Here is a 23,860-nt window from a genome sequence, read left to right on the forward strand (position 1 = left end):
GGGATTTCCTGTCAGCTTTGGTATGAATTTTTCCCTGTGGTATTATTTGGCTTCTGCAGAGAGGGAAGGACATTGGGCTTGAGGGAATAGTGGGTGTCATTAACTTGTGATAACTGCACCATTAACACATGTCACCCTTGTAACCATGTGCTAACATTAATCAAGCCCAACTCAGTCCTTTTTCTGTCTGTTGACATTATGCTCAGACAAAGAAAGGGAAAATGTGTGTCTACATACTGCAGTCTGTATAACCAGGATATGCTGCCTGGGGGAGATTATCTTTCAAATAATAGTATGAACATTATTTTATAGTGGAGTTGTCCAGTACTGATAATCAGGACTAAAGACCTGTAAATCCATATTTCTCAGCCAATGAGGCCTGGAAGAACACACCTTCTGCACACTCAAGCCGGGGAAGATCAAGGCAGTATTGACTGTTTACTTTTATACACTAGTGATTCAAGTTAATTAAGGGAGATATCCTGCAATTTCCCCTGAGATACATCAATGGCTCATGGTAGTGCAAGATATTGCTATTGGAAATAATGACTTGCATATGCAGTAACTCACCATAATGCATATTTTTACTGTAGTCTGTCACATTAGTTCATGATGGGACATGGTATTTAACTCATGGCATTGTAATACATTAGGGTGCTCCCTTCTGCTTTTTGTGCGGATTTCTGAGTGCCTTCAGTTCTCATTATTAAAAAGAGGAGCTATTGTCTAGATAAAAGAAAATGTTGCACAAGATTCATCATCAAGCTCTGCTTTCAGTTTCATCTTTGACCCAGGCCAAGCTAAAGCAATCCAGGGCTCTAGAACAGTCGTTCCCAACCTTTAACAACCCGCGAACCCCTTTCACTAAATTGTGAAATCTCGTGAACCCCCTCCTAAAAATGAATATTTCCAGGGATTTAAGTTTAAACTTCCTCAGTGCGATGGATGCGCTTGCTTTGCTCTGCATAGCTCTTGGAAGTCCGGAACCACTGGAGAAAGAAGAAGTCTCAGGTCTGATTCAGCATCAAGTCTGTTTCTGTATTTGGTTTTCAGATGTGCATACAAGGAAAACGCTTTCTCGCATAAGTATGTTGTTGAAAATGGTAACAAAAATACAGCAGCTAGAGCACTGGGGTTCAGGCGGCCAGCTCCCCTGCTGATAGGGGCAGGGCTCGGGCTGCCAGCCCCAACTGCCGGGCCCCACTCTCCCTGGGGCTCGGGCTGCCAGCCCCGTGTGGAGCACTGATGTTCAGGCTGCCGGCTCCCCTATTCACAGGGGCAGGGCTCAGGCTGCCAGACCCAACTACCCTGCCCTGCTCTCCCTGGGGCTCGGGCTGTCTGCCCTTTAACTGGGTCCCACCTGCTGCCTCCAATGCCTTGGGTCCTCTGGCCGCCATTAGTGAAATTTTTCTGGCGAACCCCCTGTAATGTTCTGCGAACCTCCAGGCATTCGTGAACCCCAGTTTGGGAACCACTGCTCTAGACACATCATGAAATAAAACTCTACTGTGATTTCAACCTCATAGCCCCTGGCCATTTGGAATGGGGTGGCATGGGGCCACTTGAATCTTCCAGAAGTGGTAGCAAGGGCCTACTCTCTTCCCTGGAGAGGCAGCAGTGATAATAATGGAGAGGACCAGAACATAACCCAGCTGATGGGATATCTGCTTGGGTAGATGGGCTAGGCCAGCTATTCCTCTTCTTCTGCCACAGACAATCTTCTTCTGAGATGGTGTTGACAGGCACCCAGAGCACATGGATTCTCCAGTTGAGATGAATGGGACAGTTCACACCTCTCAGAGCTATTTTCCAGGCTGTCTACAGACTCAGACAGATGTCTCTACATTGGTTACACTCAGGCCACTTTTTCAATATTTTCTTTGCGACTAAGCACTAAAAATTATTTTAAGCTGATAGCTGAGATTGTGACACTCACATGACTCTGGTAGCTGGGACCCTACGGCGCACAGACCTACAATGTTAATTCCTTAACCCTGTCTTGCTTCTGAATGATCCAACAAAGGGATGTCAGTAGAAATGATTTAAAATTTTGAATTTAGTAAGAGGCAAGCCATGAAATTTGCATGATTGTTAATGTAAAATCCTAAATCTTTCCATGCCCACTTCAGTCTTTAAACCCAGGCTCTAAGGTGGCAAAACCCAGCTGCCTCTAGAAAACCTTTTGACAAATCTCATCTGGCTTTTGAGTTTGTAAAGAAACCTGAAACCAAGCAAATGTTATTTATCTATACCCAAATTTCCATTATAACAGGTGCTGTGGTATTTAGACACCAGTTTCTCTTTGTTTCAGATTTCATTGTCCACACTTTCCCCAGCTCTCTTCTTTTGATCTGCACAAGATCTTTCAAGCACTGTACATTATCCTCTTTCACTATAATTTTGCTGGAGTTTTTACATATTGAACACTGTTATCTAAAAAGGAAAAGGAGGACTTGTGGCACCTTAGAGACTAACAAATTTATTTGAGCATAAGCTTTCGTGAGCTACAGCTCACTTCATCGGATGCATCCGATGCATCTGGTGAAGTGACCTGTAGCTCACGAAAGCTTATGCTCAGATAAATTTGTTAGTCTCTAAGGTGCCACAAGACCTCCTTTTCCTTTTGTGAATACAGACTAACATGGCTGCTACTCTGAAAACTGCTATCTAAAGGAGCCAAGTCTCCTCTCATTTACACTGGTGTCAATCCAGAGTACATCTGAAGCCAATGGAATTATTCCAGTTTTACACAAGGGCAAAGGAGAGTAAGATCTGGCACAGCATTTTTTATTACTTCTAAAATTCCTTGCATTTGACAAATATTTGGCTATTATCTAGTTCTCTAGGTAGGTTCTTATGCCACATCCACTGCATGGTAAAAACTTCACAGTCACGAGGGCAAAGGTTTCAATTTCTACTGGATTACCAGCAGAACACAAGCAAATGCACAATATTGAAGAGAAAAGAAGCCATGAAGAGTGCAAATAAAGGATGATGGAAAAGCACAGATCACTCATTTCTTTCCACTCTATATCTGTGGCCACAGTTATTTCCCTGGAGATAGTAAAGGCATGCAAGGTTCATCATTTTTCTCCCGTCCAGGGAGACCACATGAGACTGGGATGAGCAGATGTCCATTCCTATAAGTCAAATGAACCCTCTCAGAAATAAGATGTACTGCATTCAAAAGAATGAGGGAAGCTGTGAAGAAAACAAATTAAATGGCTTGATTTAAATGCCAATGGAGATGCGTTAAGGGATGGATATTATTTAAAAATAGAGGGTCAGATTGCATCCAGCTTCTGTGGTGAATGGTTTTGAGGGGGGAGGCAGAAAAAGTTTTTTCCGTTGTGTTATTTCTCTGGCCTCCAAAGTTGTGCTTACAAAAAACTAGAAAGATCAGTGATTTGGCCTGCGCTGTGTGCGGAGACTGTAGCATTGCTCCATGTCTGAAGCAGGATGTCAGGCAATAGGGCCTGGGGAAGGTTCTAAGTGAAAGTTCTGCAACAAATCATATAGAAAGACAAAGTAGCTTTAGGGATTAAATACCCTTTATTCTACTGAAGTTCTCTGTTCAGTGTTAGAAGAAAGCAACACTGATTTCTTTTTTTACCATTGTCAAATGACACACAGCCACTGTCAACTACCACCCTGCTGACTCGTTTAGACTCACTTCATCTCATCTGATCTTGTCCCCCTTTAGCGTACTATACACTAATTGCTGCTGCTGGTAGAACTTCTCCTTCCTGCCATTTTGATCACATCAGGCCTACCTTTGAGTCCCTTTGCTGGATTTCACTCACCTTTGGCATGAAGTTCAAGTTTCTTGTCCTTACCGTCAAGGTCCATTAAAATGCCCTTCCCCATAGCTCTGATCTTTGTTCTCCCTACCTCTACCCCCTCTTATGCTCTCCTGAAGCCTCCTTCCTGATGTCACTTTTGAAACTTTTCCCCATTCATCTTGATGCCTTCCTTCACATCACTTTTACACTTGGAATTCTTGCCCCTCATCACTCAAATCCAGCCTTAAAAATCACTTCTTCCATTAAGCCACCAAGAAAGATAAATTTATTTTCATACATTTGCACCACATTAAGATTGAGCCCATTTCCTGCATATGAGATGTCTGAACTGTATAACTCTGATCTAAATTTTAAACTTCCTGAGGGAGAGAGAACATTCTTTCTATGTTTGTACAGAACCAAACATAGAGTTGGTTCTCAATGAATATTACCAATAATCAATAACAATACAAATATGGCATTCAGAACAGCTTTGCTTTAGTTCACAGCTTTGATTTTTTTCTATCATTAGTTGTACTGAAAAAACACACGGACTTTTTGTTTTGAATTTCGGAAATTTTCTAGGATTAATTTTTGATTTCCAAAGTAATAAAGCCTTGAATTGTAAGCATTAATGTGAGATTATAGGACCCGATATTTCATTACTCATCTGAAGCTTTTCTGGATGATACTTGTAAGAAAAGCTGTTCTTCCATAAGTTAAGTGACTGGTAGTATTGGAAGTTAAGTTGAATGAGTTTGGGATACCTGCATTATTGCTTCAGCCCTATAACCTTGCAGCCCTATCCCTTCTCCTCCATGGAGGAAACTCTGATTAAAGATTGTTTCCAGCTTAGCCAAGGAGACACTCTGAAAATCAATAAATCCTTAATTAAATTCTCAGCCAAAATTCAAGAAGGAACAGAAACTAATTTTGTTTTAGGTGTGTTTTGCAACAAAGTGACACACAAGATCCTCAAGGGGATTTAGGTGCCTAACTGAATTCCCTCATGGAGTTTGAAATAGAGATAAATCCCTTGAGGATCTGGTTCAGGTGACTAAGAGAGCTCTGAAAAAGACAGGTCTGTTTGATGTTGGTGGTTTGGAGGTAACACTTTTCCTTTTGGGTTATTTCTGAATTCATGCACCAGCCTGGTGTTAAAGGTTTTGTGTTACTATTATTCAATATATCTCAGACATCTGCATCAAATCATAACCTGTGTAAGTTTGCAATTCATTACGTACTGCTCCATAAAATAACTAAATCATAGAGTAGAATAGTCCTTATAATCAACAAGAGCACACTGTGGATTTCTCGGGGGAAGGAAATATAAAAAGGGTGAGAAGGATGGAGAAGAGGAGAGACAGGGAGGCTGGTAATAAAGAGAGTGTGGCAGTGGAGAAAGCATTAAGGCAGGCAGCTGACATCCATAGTCATAGAATGAGGCAATATCACTACAGTCCAAAGGCTGTGAAGGCATGGGCTGCTCCTTGCTGATGGGAAATGGGATATTCCTGAGAGTGAAATCCTGGTCCGACTGAAGTCAATGGGAGCTTTGTCACTGACTTCAGTGTGGCTTGGATTTCACCCTGATAGTTTAACCCCATCCATGGGAAGTGCTCCTTCCCTCCAATTCATGAAGCTGTGGGAGAAGGGGGCCCACATGGGGTCCTGTAGCTGTCTGACCAAGGGCCCTCCAGCAAGGTCAGTCACTCTCCCCTTGCAGAAACTGGTGCTCCTTTCTCAAAATAAAAACACAGTCCACTCTCTTACAGTGTAAAAGTATCTTTTCAACCAGATCCATCTACCCAGTACGCAGCAAAATAAATGTAAAAATAGTGTCATTACTTTATAATGTTGTTTGCGGTGCTTAGGCAGAAATGTTAGTTGGTTGGGGGAACATGACAGACAATCTGTGAGTCAGACCCCTGAGACAATAGTAAAAATACCACTTAAAAGTTATTTCCGATTCTAAATCTCTTTTGTTGCAAATTCAAATAGTGAAGACGCATAGCATCAAAACCCTGAAAGGAAAACAAAAAGCTGCATTGCTTTAACTACAGAAAAACAAAAGTAGATACACATGGCACATCATTACATCTGATAGCCACCATTACCTTTGTCCTGGCAGTAGAAAAGGGGGTTACTAAAAAGTGCATTCATCCCTTCCGCTGTCTTATAGTGCCATAAAATGAACTTTTGGGAGACCAAGCACAAAGCCCTCATTTACTTGCATCTTCTTGTCAGCCTGATTACGCTGAATCACCAAGGCAACCTTCTAGCCTTTTCTTGACTTGGCCTTGTTAAATCTGTCTAGCTTAGGTACTTATGTGGTCCCCATTATTGCTATAGTACCTGAGCACCTTGTAATCTGTAATATATTTATCCTCACAGTGCCCCAGTGAGGTACAGAAGTGCTATCATCCCCATTTTACAGAAGGAAAGCTGAGGCAAAGATTGGCGAAGTGGCTGGCACAAAATCCTGAAGGACATCTGTGGCAGAGCAGGCACTTGACCCTAGGTGGTCTTAGTCCTATGCTTATGCCCTATCCACTAGACTATCTTTCCAATAGGAAGGCCATTTAATACCACTGTTAAGTGATAATGTAGGCACATTACAAATGTTTATTCTGGGACACTAATGTTTGTTCTTGGTCCTGCTTCACTAGACTGTGAAGGGCTTACATTATTATTTACAATAGTGTTAGTTAGCACATATTAACTGGCAATTACACATGTATTATAACATGACATAAAGCTCTAGTCTAGACAAGACTTAATACTGGAGTGTACTAGATTGCTTGCTATTGATTTTCTCCTGACATGCATAATGAATTAAGTACATACAATACCACCTATAATATTGGACCAGTGACTTTTGTCTTTGAGCGCATTTTTACCTTATAATTGTCTGATTCACGGAACAAGTGCAAATCAGCTACCTTTAAAATATAATATAAAATATTGGGTATTTATGGTGAATTAATGTTTGTATGGAGTTTCAGGTTGGGTTTTATTTTCCTTTATAATCTACCATTAAAAAAATCTAGTTGCCCAATCCTTTAAGAACTCAAATTCACCAAATACTCATAGAAATGCTCTGCTGTTTCCTGTCATGTTCAAACACCTAAATTGTTCACTGCTCAATTTCTGGAACCTTTAAGCCTTCTATTTCTCCACAGGTCAGGCAGCAGCAGCAATCTGAACTGTGCCCACGCTGAAACGTTTCCCTTAAAAGTTTGAGGGGAGTCTAACTAATTTGTCCTCGGCCTCTCACAAGCTGAGACTACCACTTGAGTCCAATTGTATAGTATGTCTTTGTGCTACTGACCTACAATCTACTGAGAGCTGAACTGAGAGCATCTCACCTAGTTCCCCAATGGATTTCAGGATAATGATTTTGAATGCTTAGTGAAACATGTAGCCACCTGATTACATCTTCAGCATTTTGATTTAGGAGGGATATTAGGCACAGGCACTGGGAACCTCATTGTTATAAAGAAGATTTAAGATACGCAATCTTTACATTGTGGAGGAAAGCAACATTTAGACTTAGATGACTTTAGCCATGGTAAGGGTCTGTGCATGCATGCACACACACACACACACACACACACGCACAAACACACACACACCATTCCCTATGACTCTCCAGCTCTCTTAGGATTCTGAAGCAAATTCTTAAACTCTTACCTAGTTGAACAATCTCATTGACCTAAATGGGATGTCTCATGTGGATGAGGTTGGCAGTTGGACCCTTAATTTACAAAGCTGCCATCTCAAAATAGAATCCGGATGTTGGACATGACAAACAAAAATCAAACCAAATTGGACTTGGTGTTCAAATAAACCAGCTACAAATACTGAAGCAGGCCAAAAAAAAAAAAGAGGGGGTGGGGGAGGGAATGTGTTTCAAAAGGAAGATGTATGGGAGAAAAAGCAAGCTAAAACAGGAAAAGTAGTAGTCACTTGAATAGCAAGGCTTTGTACTGAGTTGTAGGGTACATCCTAAGGAAATAAGTTCCATAAATATGAGCCTTGAAGAAGGGCAAGACGACCTTGATTCTCACCCAGTTCAGATGGACCATTGAGACAGAGAGCCAGGGCAGTCTGTACAGTTGTAATCCCAGGAAGTGATATCAGAATGGCAGGTGAATGTGGTCCAGATCGCATTTGTTATTTGTATTACCCCAGCACCTATGAGCCGTAGACAAGGATCCCATTGTGCTAGGTGCTGTAGAAGCACAGAACATAAAGATCATCTCTGCCCTGAATATTTTTTGACTTGCCCTCAACAGACTAAGTATTTTGTAGACACAGAGGGAAAATAGATAAGCTGAGGATATGAGCAAAGGCGTGGTATAAGGATTACCTAAATGGGGCCTGGAAAGATGTGCCCGTTCATCAGGGCTGGTTGAAAATGTATAATCTAGCCCTTTTTGCTTTAAATCACCTTCTCTCTGGCATATACTCATCAGCTTCCTAAAATCTCTGAAAAAATAGTTACAATTGTAAATATTCTGTATACACAAAGGAAAACGAAGTCCTGCAACTACAGAAAGCATTTCTGAAGTGAGTCAACATTTGTAGTCATTTTTTACTAATTAAAATATTTTCTTTGTTTTGCTCATTTTTCATGTTTGAAGTTGATGTTTGGAAGGGGTATGAAGTAATTCTCTTAAACATAAATGAATGAAAATGTGGCTTTCGTTAGTAAACTCTTGGAAGTGCGGGACTTCTGTGCGTTTCAGTATTGTATTTGAAAACATTTGAAACAATTCATCTCTGCATATTTCCCAGTTGTAAAACAAATGGTCCCTTTAGAATACTGTGTAGGGTTATTCAGTAAGATTAAATATATATGACAGAAAACAATTAAAGCAGCAGCACCCTCACAATTATTAATGTGAAATAAATATGGATTACAGATGTGCACTTTCATTGTGAAATAAAACGGATGATTTATAAATTGTCAGTTATTGCACTGAAATCCCAATCTGCCCTGAGCTTCTGAGCTGGATTTATTTTGAAGGAAAACACCAGAGCTGACGGCTTTATGGGTTGCTGTTGTTCTCCTTGTAAACATTTATGAGAAACAGCATATAAATCACGTGCTGTATACAAAATGTTGTTTACATGCATTCAGTGATTTGCTAAACTAGTACAAAAGGGACAAAATGCCCGTTGGTTCTTAGTGGGAGTAGTTTAGGAATTAAGTTATATTTTCTTTTAAGGAAGTATATTCATAAATCAATTCATGGTTCAATTCCTGTGGAGAATTTGTTTCTTCTGAGAACCTTTTCTATGTCTTTGTGTTTGAAGACAAATGTAATTGATTTTACAAGACCAATCTTTTGATCAGATTAAGTTATTGAATTAGCCTTTTATCATCACCAGGATTTGTTTGTTTTCCATGATGCATTTAGTTAGGTATTTTATCCAAGGCTTTTGCACACTGCAGAGATTCTCTCTGACAAAGTGACAACTTTCAATTATTTTCTTGGAGTAGAATTTGCACAGATAATAAATGAAAAGTTATTTAAGGTTCACAAAGAATCATAACATAATTTGGTATCTTGAGGGTTTAGCTGGTTAGTAGTTTCAAAGAAGAACCAGCCCAGCCTTCTCCCAACCTTTGGGTTGAACCCAAACCAAACCTTTTCTGAAGTTTGAAAAGGCTTGGTTAAATCGTCTTGCCTTTCTCTCTCATCTGAACTCCCTCATTCCCAAAGCATAAGCCCAAACACCAAAATGCTGGTATGAAGACTGTTCTTATGGTATTTCCACTGACAGCAAGTAGGAAGAAGATGAAATATTGCCAAAAAACGAAGTAAAAAAACCTTATATTTTTGCAACCCAGTTTTGCAGACGCAAGAGGTTCAGATGAGTCCATATGTTTGATCCCTCTCCCCACTCTCTAGAGGCTCATCATTGGCTGTTGTAGTAAAATTTTTAAAGGTGGGTACCTCAAGTTAGGCAAATAAATCTTTATTCAAGAATTTAAATACATGAACTGATTTTCTATTATGCCAACTGTCCACAACTTCCAATGACATTATTGTGTCACTATTCGTGAGTGCCAGAATGTTTGTGCCATACGGTATGTGTACACACTAGCACTGGTTGGCCTTTCTTCAACAAAAAAATTTAGTCCCAAAATGATATGTCCATATCCAAACTTTTTGTGGAAAAGGTGAAGTTTCAATGAATTTCTTGACCTGAATTTTTTTTTAAATGTCTACATTTTTGAAACTAAAAAATGTGATTCTCCAGTGCAAAGGAACTTTTTGTTTCAAAATTAGGCTAATTATAGTAAAAAATATTTAAACTAAAAACCAGTCAAAATCTAAATGAAATGTTTCAAAATTATTGAAATGTTTCGGTTGGCTACAACTGAAATTTTTTTTGTGAATTTTTTATTTGTGACAATTTTTGAGATTTCAGCTTTTTGTTCAGATGGAGGACAGGAAAAATGTGTTGAAACCTCACCAGATGGTGAAACTATTTTCTACTCAGCTCCTGGATACACTTTTAGTGCACATAACTGAAAATATAATAGAATATTAGATTATCATACAGGAGTTACCTACCTAATACATCTCCCTAACAATGCAGCATTATTCTCTAATGTGTTTTGTCTAAGACAATTATGACTGGGGCTTCTATACTTCCTTTCCACAGTTTAAAACATCTCAACATTGAGAAACTTTTTCCTTATATTTACCGGAGAGTGTGTTTTATTTTAGTGAGGGAGTAGTAAAAAAAGGAGGCAGAAATTAACATGAGCTCAAACAAACAATTTGAAACTCCAAGAATTAATGCAAATGGGAAGTTTCAAAGTAGCAGCCATGTTAGTCTGCATCCGCAAAAAGAGAAGGAGTACTTGTGGCACTTATGACAGGTTTCAGAGTAGCAGCCGCATTAGTCTGTATTCGCAAAAAGAAAAGGCGTACTTGTGGTACCTTAGAGACTAAAATTTATTGGAGCCCAAGCTTTCGTGAGCTACAGCTCACTTCATTGGATGCATTTGGTGGAAAAAACGGAGGGGAGATTGATATACACACACAGAGAACATGAAACAATGGGTTTATCATACACACTGTAAGGAGAGTGATCACTTAAGATAAGCCATCACCAGCAGCGGGGGATGGGGGGAAGGAGGAAAACCTTTCATGGTGACAAGCAAAGTAGGCTATTTCCAGCAGTTAACAAGAATATCTGAGGAACAGTGGGGGGTGGGGTGGGGTGGGGTGGGGGGGAGAAATAACATGGGGAAATAGTTTTACTTTGTGTAATGACTCATCCATTCCCAGTCTCTATTCAAGCCTAAGTTAATTGTATCCAGTTTGCAAATTAATTCCAATTCAGCAGTCTCTCGTTGGAGTCTGTTTTTGAAGCTTTTTTGTTGAAGGATAGCCACTCTTAGGTCTGTAATCGAGTGACCAGAAAGATTGAAGTGTTCTCCAACTGGTTTTTGAATGTTATAATTCTTGACGTCTGATTTGTGTCCATTCATTCTTTTACGTAGAGACTGTCCTGAAGGACGACCCATCACTCTCACAGATCTTGAGAGACAGACCAGTCCTTGCTTACAGACAGCCCCCCAATCTGAAGCAAATACTCACCAGCAACCACACACACCACATAACACCAACCCAGGAACCTATCCTTGCAACAAAGCCCGTTGCCAACTCTGTCCACATATCTATTCAGGGGACACCATCATAGGGCCTAATCACATCAGCCACACTATCAGAGGCTCGTTCACCTGCGCATCTACCAATGTGACATATGCCATCATGTGCCAGCAATGCCCCTCTACCATGTACATTGGTCAAACTGGACAGTCTCTATGTAAAAGAATGAATGGACACAAATCAGACGTCAAGAATTATAACATTCAAAAACCAGTTGGAGAACACTTCAATCTCTCTGGTCACTCGATCACAGACCTAAGAGTGGCTATCCTTCAACAAAAAAGCTTCAAAAACAGACTCCAATGAGAGACTGCTGAATTGGAATTAATTTGCAAACTGGATACAATTAACTTAGGCTTGAATAGAGACTGGGAATGGATGAGTCATTACACAAAGTAAAACTATTTCCCCATGTTATTTCTCCCCCCCCCCACCCCCCACTGTTCCTCAGATATTCTTGTTAACTGCTGGAAATAGCCTACCTTGCTTGTCACCATGAAAGGTTTTCCTCCTTTCCCCGCCATGAGGCTGGTGATGGCTTATCTTAAGTGATCATTCTCCTTACAGTGTGTATGATAAACCCATTGTTTCATGTTCTCTGTGTGTGTATATCAATCTCCCCTCTGTTTTTTCCACCAAATGCATCCGATGAAGTGAGCTGTAGCTCACGAAAGCTTATGCTCTAATAAATTTGTTAGTCTCTAAGGTGCCACAAGTACTCCTTTTCTTTTTGTGGCACTTAGAAACTAACAAATTTATTTGAGCATAAGCTTTCGTGAGCTACAGCTCACTTCATCGGATGCACGACTACATGCATCCGATGAAGTGAGCTGTAGCTCTCGAAAGCTTATGCTCAAATAAATTTATTAGTCTCTAAGGTGCCACAAGTACTCCTTTTCTTTTTCCAAATGGGAAGAATTTTCCCTGCTAACTAACTGTATTTATTTGATACACCCAACTTCAGTCGGCATATAGTTCAAAAACAGTTGCCTCTTTTCAAAGGGAAAACATGTCCACAGATATTCTGTTTCCCCTGAAAAATGCATCTTTTTTCAAATCTTTCACGTCACATCCAAAGCAGGTTGCAGGCATCAAATCATGTTGCATTTGTCTCAGTCTAATACAACATGAAAGACACACCTGAAGTGATGCACTACCATGTGAATTGTCACATGTGGGAAATGTATCAGAAATTTTCTGAGAATAGAAAAATACCACAATTAAACTATGTCTATTTTGAATATAAAAACATTATTCTTGTCATTTTCTTCAGTTTACAGGTGATCCTTTGATCTTGGGAAAGAATCTCGTTTCCTATTTTCTGGTACATAAAGTAGTCCAGGACAGAAAACTCCATCCATGGTAATTGGCTTCTGCAGGGACTTGGTGCCTTGTAGTCACCAATGTTCATCCTGTGAGGACTGCTGCCATCCAAAAAACAATTAGCATAGCTTTGTTTGAGGGATTGTTTTTTGGATGAGACATAAAACCTAAGTCTTCCTTACCTCTGGTCAGTAAAGACTCCATGGCCCTTTCTACAGGAGTAGGTATGTTGATTCTAGTGCCCTGGCAAACTTCTATTTAAGGAAAATATGTTCTACCTACCCCCTGCAGTTTCAACTAGGTGCAGAATTTTTTGTCACTTCCTATCCAACTTTTGTGAAGTATTTCTGGGATGGACTTGGCACTTTACAAATGGCCTGGAAAACAATGTTTGAGGCCCTCATAAACATAATTGATGCCATGACGATCCTTCCATTTTGCTCCACTTTGCACCCCCATCTCCTAAAATCCTTCATTGCAGTCACCATCCATGTGGCCCAAGAGGACTGCATGGGATTCAGGTTGGAACCCATCATGATGCCATTTCTTAATCATCCTGACATTAATGGGGAGTTGTTGGAGCTCAGAATCTTTGAAAATTAGACCATTTTCAATGGGACTTGTGCTCCTATCTCACTCAGGTGCTTTTGAAAATCCACCTGCAAAAGAAAACACTACTTAATTCCAATGTTTAAAAACCAATAGAACAGAGCTTCCTGGAAGGTCGAGTGTTCTGCCCATCATACAAAAAATATGCCAATGACCACAAAATTTATGCTTGTTCAAGCATAGACATAACCTGTTGCTCTACATGACTGCAACAGCTGGACCCTTTAGGCAGTAGTGTAGTCACCTGCATAAACAAAAAATAAAAAGAATGTGGAACAAGTCTGCAGCTGTGCATTTTTGAGTATGACTATTGGAGATCAAGAGAAGGAACGTGTAATATTTCAGATACCTACTAGATGAAGGAGATATAGAGCCTATGTGGAGAAGAGGGTATAGGAAGAAGGCAAAGACAGATTGCCTTCTCTGCAGAGAAGGCAAAGGATGCAGAAGCAGTGTGGGTTGAATATGATAGAGAGTAAGATGAGTGGGCAAGAGTGGAAAAGGGAACTGGAAACAAAGTGGAAATATAGCACAAATTGATGTTTGTCTCTACCAATGAAGACAGCCTTTGTTAATGATTCACAACCCGGTAACAACACTAATTGGTTATGGTCATAGACAATGGGATACCTGCTTATGCAGTACGAAGAGGAAAACAGCAGCTGTAATTCTGTGGCAAAGGGCTGAAAAAGGGCAATAGGAAAGAGGAAACAAGCTACAAGCTATTTCTGCCGCCACGTACTTGTCTCTACCTTCTGAGCGGCTACTACAGATCTCAGTTCTATTGGCAAGGGTGGGTGTCGGACTATTTGTTATGGCATGTTCTATTAGAACTCCACTGAGAATTATGATACTATCAGTATGTATTTGGAGCTGGTCATAAAATGATTTTTCTTCCTGTAAAAAAATTTTAGGCTTTCATCACAAAACTGAAAACCTAAACATTAAATATTTTGATGATGTTTTTGACAAACAAAAACTAAGTTTCCAGTTTAAACCAAAATTTTTTGGTTTTGAGTTGCAGAACACTGAAAAATGTTCAGTTTTTTCAGTGAAACCTCAACATTTTTAAAGAAACCCCAAACTTTTTCATTAGAATTTCCATTTAAACAAAAAGCCATTTTCTGTCATAAATAGTTTTGATGGAAATGTTTTGACCAACTCTACTTGTACTTCTGAAGAAAGTATTATAATAGAAATAGTGTATCAAAATGAGTGCACAATCCTTATTCTATCCTCAGTCACTACACTGCCTCAAATCTCCTGACTGGAGCTGATTGGATAAATTTGTAACTAACTGGTCAGTGTATTTTGCATCTTTTTTCCTCTTTCTATATGAACAATTTTTGAAATTCATTATTTACAGATTTTTTTTTGTTATTTACACATTTCTTCAGCGAATAAGGTTTGCAGGTCATTCACAGCTCACTCTGAATACTTGAAATGTGGAATTCATGTTGCGTCAGTTATTGAAGCCATTTATTTGTTTAGGTTTAAACAAGAAAAATAATTCCTATACCAAAAAAATGATAGGCCACCCTAACAGTAAAAGTTATTGTACGTAAGTTGCATGTTATATTTCTTCTATTCCTTATTGGATGAGTTGGGTAACTATCTACATTTTGAATAGTATTTTTGGATATAAAATAAGCGGTCTATATTTGCATTAAGTGTGCAACTTGCCTTTGGCCAATAGCATTCAGGTAAAAAAATGTTACTTCTAAGTAGTTGTACTAATAAAGCTCATTCACTAGAGTATTTGTGAAAAGTCAACAAGCCACTTAAAAATTCAAGCGAATACTTGTGAGAAGCTTTTGCAACATTGACCCAACTGTAATTGTGACATTATCACATCATGAAGGACACCATTCTGAAAGTGGATTGGAGTCCCAAGTATGTGAAGAGGGGTAAGACCAACTGCTTTCCCATCTACACTACATCCTGAAGTGCAGCTTTTCTTGATGTAGAGTCACAATATCAACATCATGACAACACAGTTTCAAAAGATACTGACACCTTAGTTTACCCCTGAGTCTTGCCTTTTTGGGTTCATTCAGGACTAATTAGTATGTTGCAGATATGTCACTGTAGCTGGTTTCTTTGACCCATACAGGTTAAAGAGTATTTGGCATATTAAATATCAAATAATAAGATATCATGGATACTCCTCAATACCCAATCCAGTATATAAATTCCTACGTTCCTGTACCTTGATAAGACATCTGTGCTGATTTTGTGCTTCAAAGAGCAATGTACGTGGACCAAGATCGACTCTGGGGTAGGTCTAAGATATTAATGGTGTTCCATCAGCAATGAATTTGGGCCTACATGGTTAAAAATGTTTTCATAAGATCCAAGTGAAAACAGAAAACCCCATGAGCTATTTTAAATAATAAAAGAACTAGTAAATAAAAACATCTGGTAGATGATTAAGATCTACATATTGAGCTTTTATTAAGAGTATTGGATGTACCTTTAAGGGAGAGCTTGCAAGTTAGCAGCATTCATTTACATATAATGCCTGACTGAGAGCACTAAGGAAATGCAGAGAGGAGGCAATCGAGTCAGTCTGATAATTCTTTAGGAGGAGAGAGCAGGAGACCCATTTCTTTCAGTTTTATTTTCCTTTATACAGTGTTCTGTTTCTTCAGAAAAGATGTTATGAATCCCTCCCCCGAAACAAAATTATATGCATTGGCTGCATTGAGTTTGACATTGACATCTGCCTGCCTTGGAATGACTCCTCTGGTAGAAAGGAGGTTTCAGCCAACACATTTTTCATAAGAGGTTCCCTGAGAAGATCTGGACACCTCTAGCATGCACATTCTGAACACATCATTTCTGGTACGTGCCAGCTTTAAAGGTAGACTCAGAACAAATTATAGTAACTATAAAAATGAACATTTTGGGACGAATATTTGTTCTTTTTCTGTGACTAGGTCACTGGATTTAGAATCTCTGTTTCTCACCATGGTTCCTTCGGCAGATCTAGATGAGCATGGATCCCAGTTGGAGACTTCCGTTCTTGGGAACTATGCAAACAGCAGATGTTTTCAGTGACACAGGCCAGCCTTTCTAAAACACACGTTATTTAACAGACAACAGGAATACAATATTTAGGGACATAGGGTTAACAAGGTACAGCAAAGTCTAACAACACAACTCTTACCCCTGACCTGGAATGCAGACTGCATACTTGCAGCAAACTCCTTCTGACTCTATGTGTATCAGTCAGTCCCAGCCTGCCATATTTCTCTAGGCCCCCAGCCAATTCTAGAATGGTCTCTCTCTTCCCAGTGTGCCTGTATACCTGGCTTCTGTGTTTGTGGGGGTTGCTCCTTATCTGGCCTATTGCTTCACTTTTGCTACTCAGCTTTTTTTGATCCCTTTTGATCTAGCTCTATAGTAAGCAACCATAAACAAACAGCATCACGTACCATTTTCATAAAAAATTCATGTAGACATTTCCCAGTTTGTCACAGAGAGTAACAGGCATTTGTACTGGTGACATGCAAGATGGAAGAGAATCCAGCTTGCTCATGAATAAGGTTGATTCTGCACTGTTAACAATAGTGAAACTTGTTTGTTGTCAAAGGGCCAGATGGTGTAGTGTGCAGAGATGGATGAGTTCAAGGAGTCAGACACAACAGCAATCTCTGGCTTGGACTAGCATAGGGACTGCTCCCTCTCTGCACCTCCAGATGTACCAATGAGTCAAGGAAAAGGCATGCCCAAGGCCCTCTTTCCCTTGCCTCATTGGCATCTGGGTAAACCAGTTGCATGAAATGGGAGCGTGCTGAGAGTGCTTCTGTAAGTCCAATGGATGGTGGCTTGGAAGCAACTGACTTGTCCACTCCCCTTCCCCCCCGAAAAAAACCCAAAACAATAACAACTCTGTGATCCACTTGTGGAAGGAATCCTATCTGGATGAAATCCAAGAGAAGAAGATTGTGCATTTACTAAAAACAGAGGTGATGTTGATCCAGTAGCTCAGTGGGAAACACAGAGAAAATCAAATGAAATCAATTTGCTTCCTTGTCTTTTATTAGATGAAGTTCTGAACTAGTGACACTGGTTTTCCCCATCATCTTTTCACAAACAACCTGCACAAAGTGCTTTCTGCTGGGCATGTTCTTGAATCATGTTATTCAGGGGTTTTTTTAGGGCTTAATCCAGCAAAGCCTCATTGAAGCAATCGGTAACATTGACTGGAGCACAACTATGCCTGGGAGTACGGAGTACTCATTGGAACAAGGCTATGTAGGTTTATGCCCCAGATCCCTAGTAGAAAATGGCATGCAGAGTCAAGGTTTTGTGGACTTTAACACTTTGCTCACCTTTCAGCAGCTAGATTACACTTTACAGAAGATGAAACTAACAGGATAATTAAACAGCCTGAATGTAGCATGGGGGAATATTTCAAAAACAAATATTGCTATCCATACACCGCAACAGAATGTACTAAAGTAAACAAAATGATAGCATAATTATAGTCGTTCCAGTTATGTTAATTAGGCTGTACATTCGCTTCATTGATAAGCAACTGTGCTGCAAAGAAGAGCTGTAAGCTCGATATTTCCTCTTTTAGCAGCTTTGTTGCACATATGCTGCTGTTCTAGTCCTGGTTATGTTAACCCTAAGCAAAAATAAAAGAACGATATGGTGCATATCACTGCAGAGGGAGCCTAAGATTCAAGTAGAATGGACCAGACTGATTTTTATGACACCCCTTCGTTAAACCATCTTGGAACAGACGAACAGCATAACTCCTCCCCAAGCCAGCTTCCCAAATTAACCAACAGAAAATACAATCTGGGTCTTAGGGAGACCATTACTCCTGTGCTCCACAGACTACTATAGTTTCCAGTTATTTGAGGCACAATTCAAGGGGCTGGTTTTTTATTACAGCTTCTCAAGATTTTTTAACAAACTTTTTATGCCCAAAATGGCTTTTTAAAAAAAATGAAACAATGAAACATTTTGAAAAAAAAAAAAAGGAATTCCACCAGGATTTCAACAATTTCCATCCCACCATCAACCTCAGCCTGGCCAGTCCACACAAGAGATCCACTTCCTGGACACTACAGTGCTAATAAGCGATGGTCACATAACCACCACCCTATACCAGAAACCTACTGACCGCTATACTTATTTACATGCCTCCAGCTTTCATCCAGACCACACCACATGATCCATTGTCTATAGCCAAGCTCTAAGATACAACCACATTTGATCCAATCCCTCAGACAGGGACAAACACTAACAAGATCTCTATCATGCATTCTTACAACTACAATACCCACCTGTTGAAGTGAAGAAACAGATTGACAGAGCCAGAAAAGTACCCAGAAGTCACCTACTACAGGACAAGCCTGACAAAAAAAGTAACAGAATGCCACCAGGCATTACCTGTAGCCCCCAACTAAAACCTCTCCAGTGCATCATCAAGGATCTACAACCTATCCTGAAGGATGATCCATCACTTTCACAGATCTTGGGAGACAGGCCAGTCGTCGCTTATAGGCAGCCCCCCAAACTGAAGCAAATACTCGTCAGCAACCACACACCACACAACAAAACCACTAACCTATCCCTGCAACAAAGCCTGTTGCCAACTCTCTCCACATATCTTTCAAGGGACACCATCATAGGACCTAATCACATCAGCCATACCATCAGGGGCTCATTCACCTGCACATCTACCAATGTGATATATGCCATCATGTGCCAGCAATGCCCCTCTGCCATGTACATTGGCCAAACCAGACAGACAATCTCTACGCAAAAGAATAAATGGACACAAATCAGACGTCAAGAATTATAACATTCAAAAACCAGTCGGAGAACACTTCAACCTCTCTGGACACACAATTACAGACCTAAAAGTCGCAATTCTTCAACAGCAACAAAACTTCAAAAACAGACTCCAACGAGAAATTGCAGAACTGGAATTAATTTGCAAACTGTACACCATTAAATTAGACTTGAATAAAGACTGGGAGTGGATGGGTCATTACACAAACTAAAAACTATTTTCCCATGCTAATTTTTCCCTACTGTTACTCATACCTTCTTGTAAACTGTTTGAAATGGGCCATCCTGATTATCGCTACAAAAGGTTTTTTTCACCTGCTGATAATAGCCCACCTTAATTGATTAGTCTCAGAGTTGGTATGGCAACCCCCATTTTTTCATGTTCTCTGTGTGTGTATATATATATATATATATATATATATACACACACACACACACACACACAGCATTCTTATATATATTCCTACTGTATTTTTCACTGCATGCATCTGATGAAGTGGTTTTAGCCTATGAAAACTTATGCCGAAATAAATTTGTTAGTCTCTAAGGTGCCACAAGTACTCCTCATTCTTTTTAAAAAAACATTTTTTTCTGTGAAATTTGGGGTGAGGGGTTAAATTAAAAATGTTACTTAAATGGCCATCAAAGGAAGCTTTTGGGTTAAGACAAAAATCCAGTAAGAGTTTTGTTAACATTTTTTATAAATATTTTAGGAAAAATGTCTGTTAAAACAATTGTATGAAATAATTCAACACAACTAAAATTGAAGAACCCTATTCTGCAAACCCAAGTGAAAAACCCAAGAATTCCAAACCCTGTGAAATGCTACCAACTCTGGTTTTGATACATCAAGCCTTTCATTGCTTGGGTCCTTTGGATCTCTAATCATTATTTACTTTGGCAATTAAGATCACTTGGGATGCTTGAGCGGACAGTATTCTGAATCTTTGACTGGGGCTGAGGGCAGGGTAGTTCTGGAACTCACACTCCAATTTAGTTCAAACGACATCAAGTGTGTTGACTTTCAAGATATGTTGTAAGGTCTATCTACCCTGCTATTTTTTTCTGTGGGGTGATGGGGTTTTCATGGGTGAGAAATGTGCTTTTTATTTTGACACTATAGAACCCAATTCTCCACTATCCTTCCCCTCCTGTAGTCACTTATACTTGTACATGGAAAGTATGAAACACCACTCTGATTTGGTAGAGGCTTATGACCATTTTGAAGAGGTGTAAACAAACATGGAAGCCTGATTTTTTACTGCCTGGTCCACTGCCTTTTTTGCACGAGTACTTAAATGTTAAAGGCCACATTTTGATTTCAATGGAGCTATATTACTTTACACCAGCTGATATGTGGCCCAATAATGCAACACATGTAAAAATCTGAAATATTGCAATGGAGAATTAGGCCCAGAATTGTATGAGAAAGTGAAATTCTTCATGGAAACATGTTATAATGTAAATAAATTAATAAAGTTAGAGGAGGGTGAACATAAACATTCCCCTCAACATTTAGCTCACATTTGTGCAAGGTGGATCATGTTTTATCTAGTTCCATCAGCAGCTGGTCTCTCTTTTACATATTAACACAATAGGGGTAATTCTGTATTGTAGGTTTTCCTTTCCTACAGCATCACTGTATGTTGCTTTTACTTTAGGGAGCAAAGGCACTTACTTTTATTTTTGCCAGTGGGTTCTCCTCTCTGACCCCTCTCCCCCATCTGAGCAGTGGGCAGTGCCTCAGGAGGAAGAGGACAGGTTGGGGTGAGGCCTTGCGAGAAGCATGGGTGGAGCAGGTGGCGGGGCCACGGTCTGGGGACTGGGTCCCACAAAACATTAATCTGGTCTTGCAGGTGCTGAGCATGCCCTATGTTTTTTTCAGTGAGTGCTTGCGACCTGGAGCACCCACAGAGTCAGCGCCTATGTTGGGGAGGATACTACTGCTTGCCTCACTTCCCAGGAGTCAAGCATCAAAAATTCATGAAATTATTTTTTATAAAAGTAATAATTTTAAGCTAGTGTTGGATTCTTTTTATTTGCCTTCTTTTTCTGTGCTTTAGGGCTCACTCAGATCATGTTCACTCAGATCAAGCTTTTCTCAGCAATAGGCTAGAAACTTAAATTTTTTTAAAAATGAAAACTGAGATTTTTCACGTAATCACTTTCTTCCCAGAGCTAGGACTTTAAGAAAATCACCAAATGTAATGAGACTCACAATAAAACCATGAGAACTGGCAACACTGTGTCTGCTTTTCATGCTACCAGTTAAGATTCCCAAGACTCTGCTTTTCTATTGCACTGGTAAACACTGATATTCTTAATGCTTTGCCCACAAAATATTGCTGAGAAAACATAATACGATTTTTTAAAAAAACTATTAGAATGCTTGTGAAACAATAAGGACAAATGTTCTACTGGAGTTTTATTTAGTATAGTTTGCAAAAAATCATGAAAACTGGTCACTTTTCTGCAGAAATTATGAGTTAAAATCCAAAGATTTGGTCAGATGTATGCAAAATATGCCCTGTCTTGCAAAGGCATAGTGCTTACGACTGTGAGTAGCCAGTCCCATTAAAGTCAAGCACTGTTCCTAGGAGTAAAGATTCAGAGTGCTGGACTCTGTATGTATTTAGGTGTAAAATAAATAATGTGATGTCTTAAAACAATAAGAGAGGAGGGTATATCAGTCATTATACCATCTAAAAATGGACAAAGCACTACAACACAATGTTGCACTGATGAACTCTGTAACCGAGAAGGTCATCTCAAGCACCTTTCATTCTATATTATTTCAAAAATCTGTAGTAATAGAAGCTTTAGATTTCAAGTGTGCCTCAGCATTGCATGCCCAACTTGAGATACTGTAAAGGGGCCTGGTTTTCAGAGGTCTCAGTATTTCATGAAAATCAGACCCCTCTATGACGTGCCATAACTGGGGCATTTAAAATTTGAGATACCCAAAAAAACCATGAGTCCCATTTGAAAAGCTTGGCTCTCATGTCTTTCTGAGATATGCACGCCAAGGCAATGAATATAAAATGAACCACAAGCCATACCAGTGTAGAAAGTATATCTTGTAAAAATTATTCTAAACTGGTCTGCTTTATTAACACAGATATCTCACTAACGTTTGGCTCACGAGAGCTACTTCCTGGGTAGTAGGTTAATTGTTCCTTAACTGGGAATATGATTCTATCAAATAAGAGCAACAGCAGAAAAATCCTACATCTCAGTGTCCTCCACTTAAAAATTAATGTTAACAATTCCCAATCTAACTGGTAGGCTCAAAAATAAAGAAAACTCTACTCTAGGTTATACAAATAAAGGGGCTCGATCCTGCAGGCTGCTGAGCATCTCCTTTGACTTGCTGAACAACTCTCAGGAGGCACTCAGTAAGTCCTTTCCCTAACGGCATGCTTGAAAATGTGAATCATAATTAAATGTGCATGTGGCATTTTTCACAATATGCTGTGTTTTGTGGTTTTAATTATCATCATAAGCACCATATTTAATCTGTAGTTCGACATGTGAAAGTGTTTATATAGTTTTACATTATGGCTTGGTAACACATATAAACATTTAGGCATAAAAGAAAGATCAAGGCTAGTCCGAGGTTTTATGAAACCTTATGTCAGACATCTGGACAGCTATCCCAGCTGTCTCCATGCTTGTGACTAGGCCACCCAACCACCTCGTAATTCTGACATCACCTTCTCTAGTACTAGCAGAGAGCAAACCTTTCTGGGGTGCATATTAACCCACTAGCATTCCAGGTGAACAAGGGAAACAAGGATGGGAGCCAGTAGGAAAAGATGTTAGTATAGTGCAGAGCCCACCGGAGCTCGACTAATAACAATAATGAGTAATTACGGAATGACAATAGTCTTTGTCCATAGTTAAGGCTAAAATTAGCTTTCTGCACTAACTCTAATATATGTCTGGCATAGTGCCTAGCTCATTCAATATGCTAATTCCAGAGCATGTATGATCCCTGATTGGGGTCTCAAGTTGATGTAATAATATCTAGGAAGGTGCAGGGAGGTTGAGCTGCCAGGAAGAGGCAGTACTGGTCAAAGAGCTCGGATGAGTTGTCAGTGGCACTTTCAGACATCTGGCCCTGGGTTCAGTTTAAATTACCACCCAGAAGTCTCTGTGCTCACCCAAATGGCATGTGAACAATTCAGCATCTTTTCTCTGCTAACGTGGGATGAAATTTGCACAAGGACATTCTTTATCTGAAGACCTCTGGTTCTTCTTGCTTCCAGCAGGGCCATACAATACTGCAAGAACAGTCACTCATGGTATTTTGGCATTTCTACTTCTAGTCCTGACTTGAACCAGGAAGTAGAGGGGAAGGTCAAAATGCAAATTGATTAATTATTTAATTTCACTGACCAAATATTTTTGAGCTTCAAAAAAGGTTTGATTTTAGTTCTAGACAAAAGTTTGACTCGGTCCTTATTTTAGCCAGACTGGCTCATCCATGGCTAATGTGGACATATGCCTGCCTCCCTCAACATAGTTTATTCCAGGCTTCTCTTTCATTGCAGCCAACATTCATCCAGTGCACTACATCGTCATCAGTCAGTTCAAGGTACTCTTGCACATACCATATTTTCCCCCAGTAGCCAA

The 23,860-nt window shown here is 39.7% G+C and overlaps 1 long non-coding RNA gene across 1 annotated transcript; it reads right to left on the bottom strand.

Annotated features, from left to right (window-relative positions):
* Positions 1-1,322: 1,322 nt before the first annotated feature.
* Positions 1,323-23,020, bottom strand: LOC122458436. The gene is made up of 3 exons (XR_006278485.1): positions 23,008-23,020; positions 21,692-21,695; positions 1,323-1,477 (listed from the first exon to the last, which is right to left on the bottom strand). It is a non-coding gene; the product is annotated as an uncharacterized LOC122458436 (long non-coding RNA).
* Between the last annotated feature and the right edge of the window lie 840 nt (positions 23,021-23,860).

Source organism: Dermochelys coriacea, chromosome 2 (genome assembly GCF_009764565.3).
Source record: "Dermochelys coriacea isolate rDerCor1 chromosome 2, rDerCor1.pri.v4, whole genome shotgun sequence".
Lineage (NCBI taxonomy): Eukaryota > Metazoa > Chordata > Testudines > Dermochelyidae > Dermochelys > Dermochelys coriacea.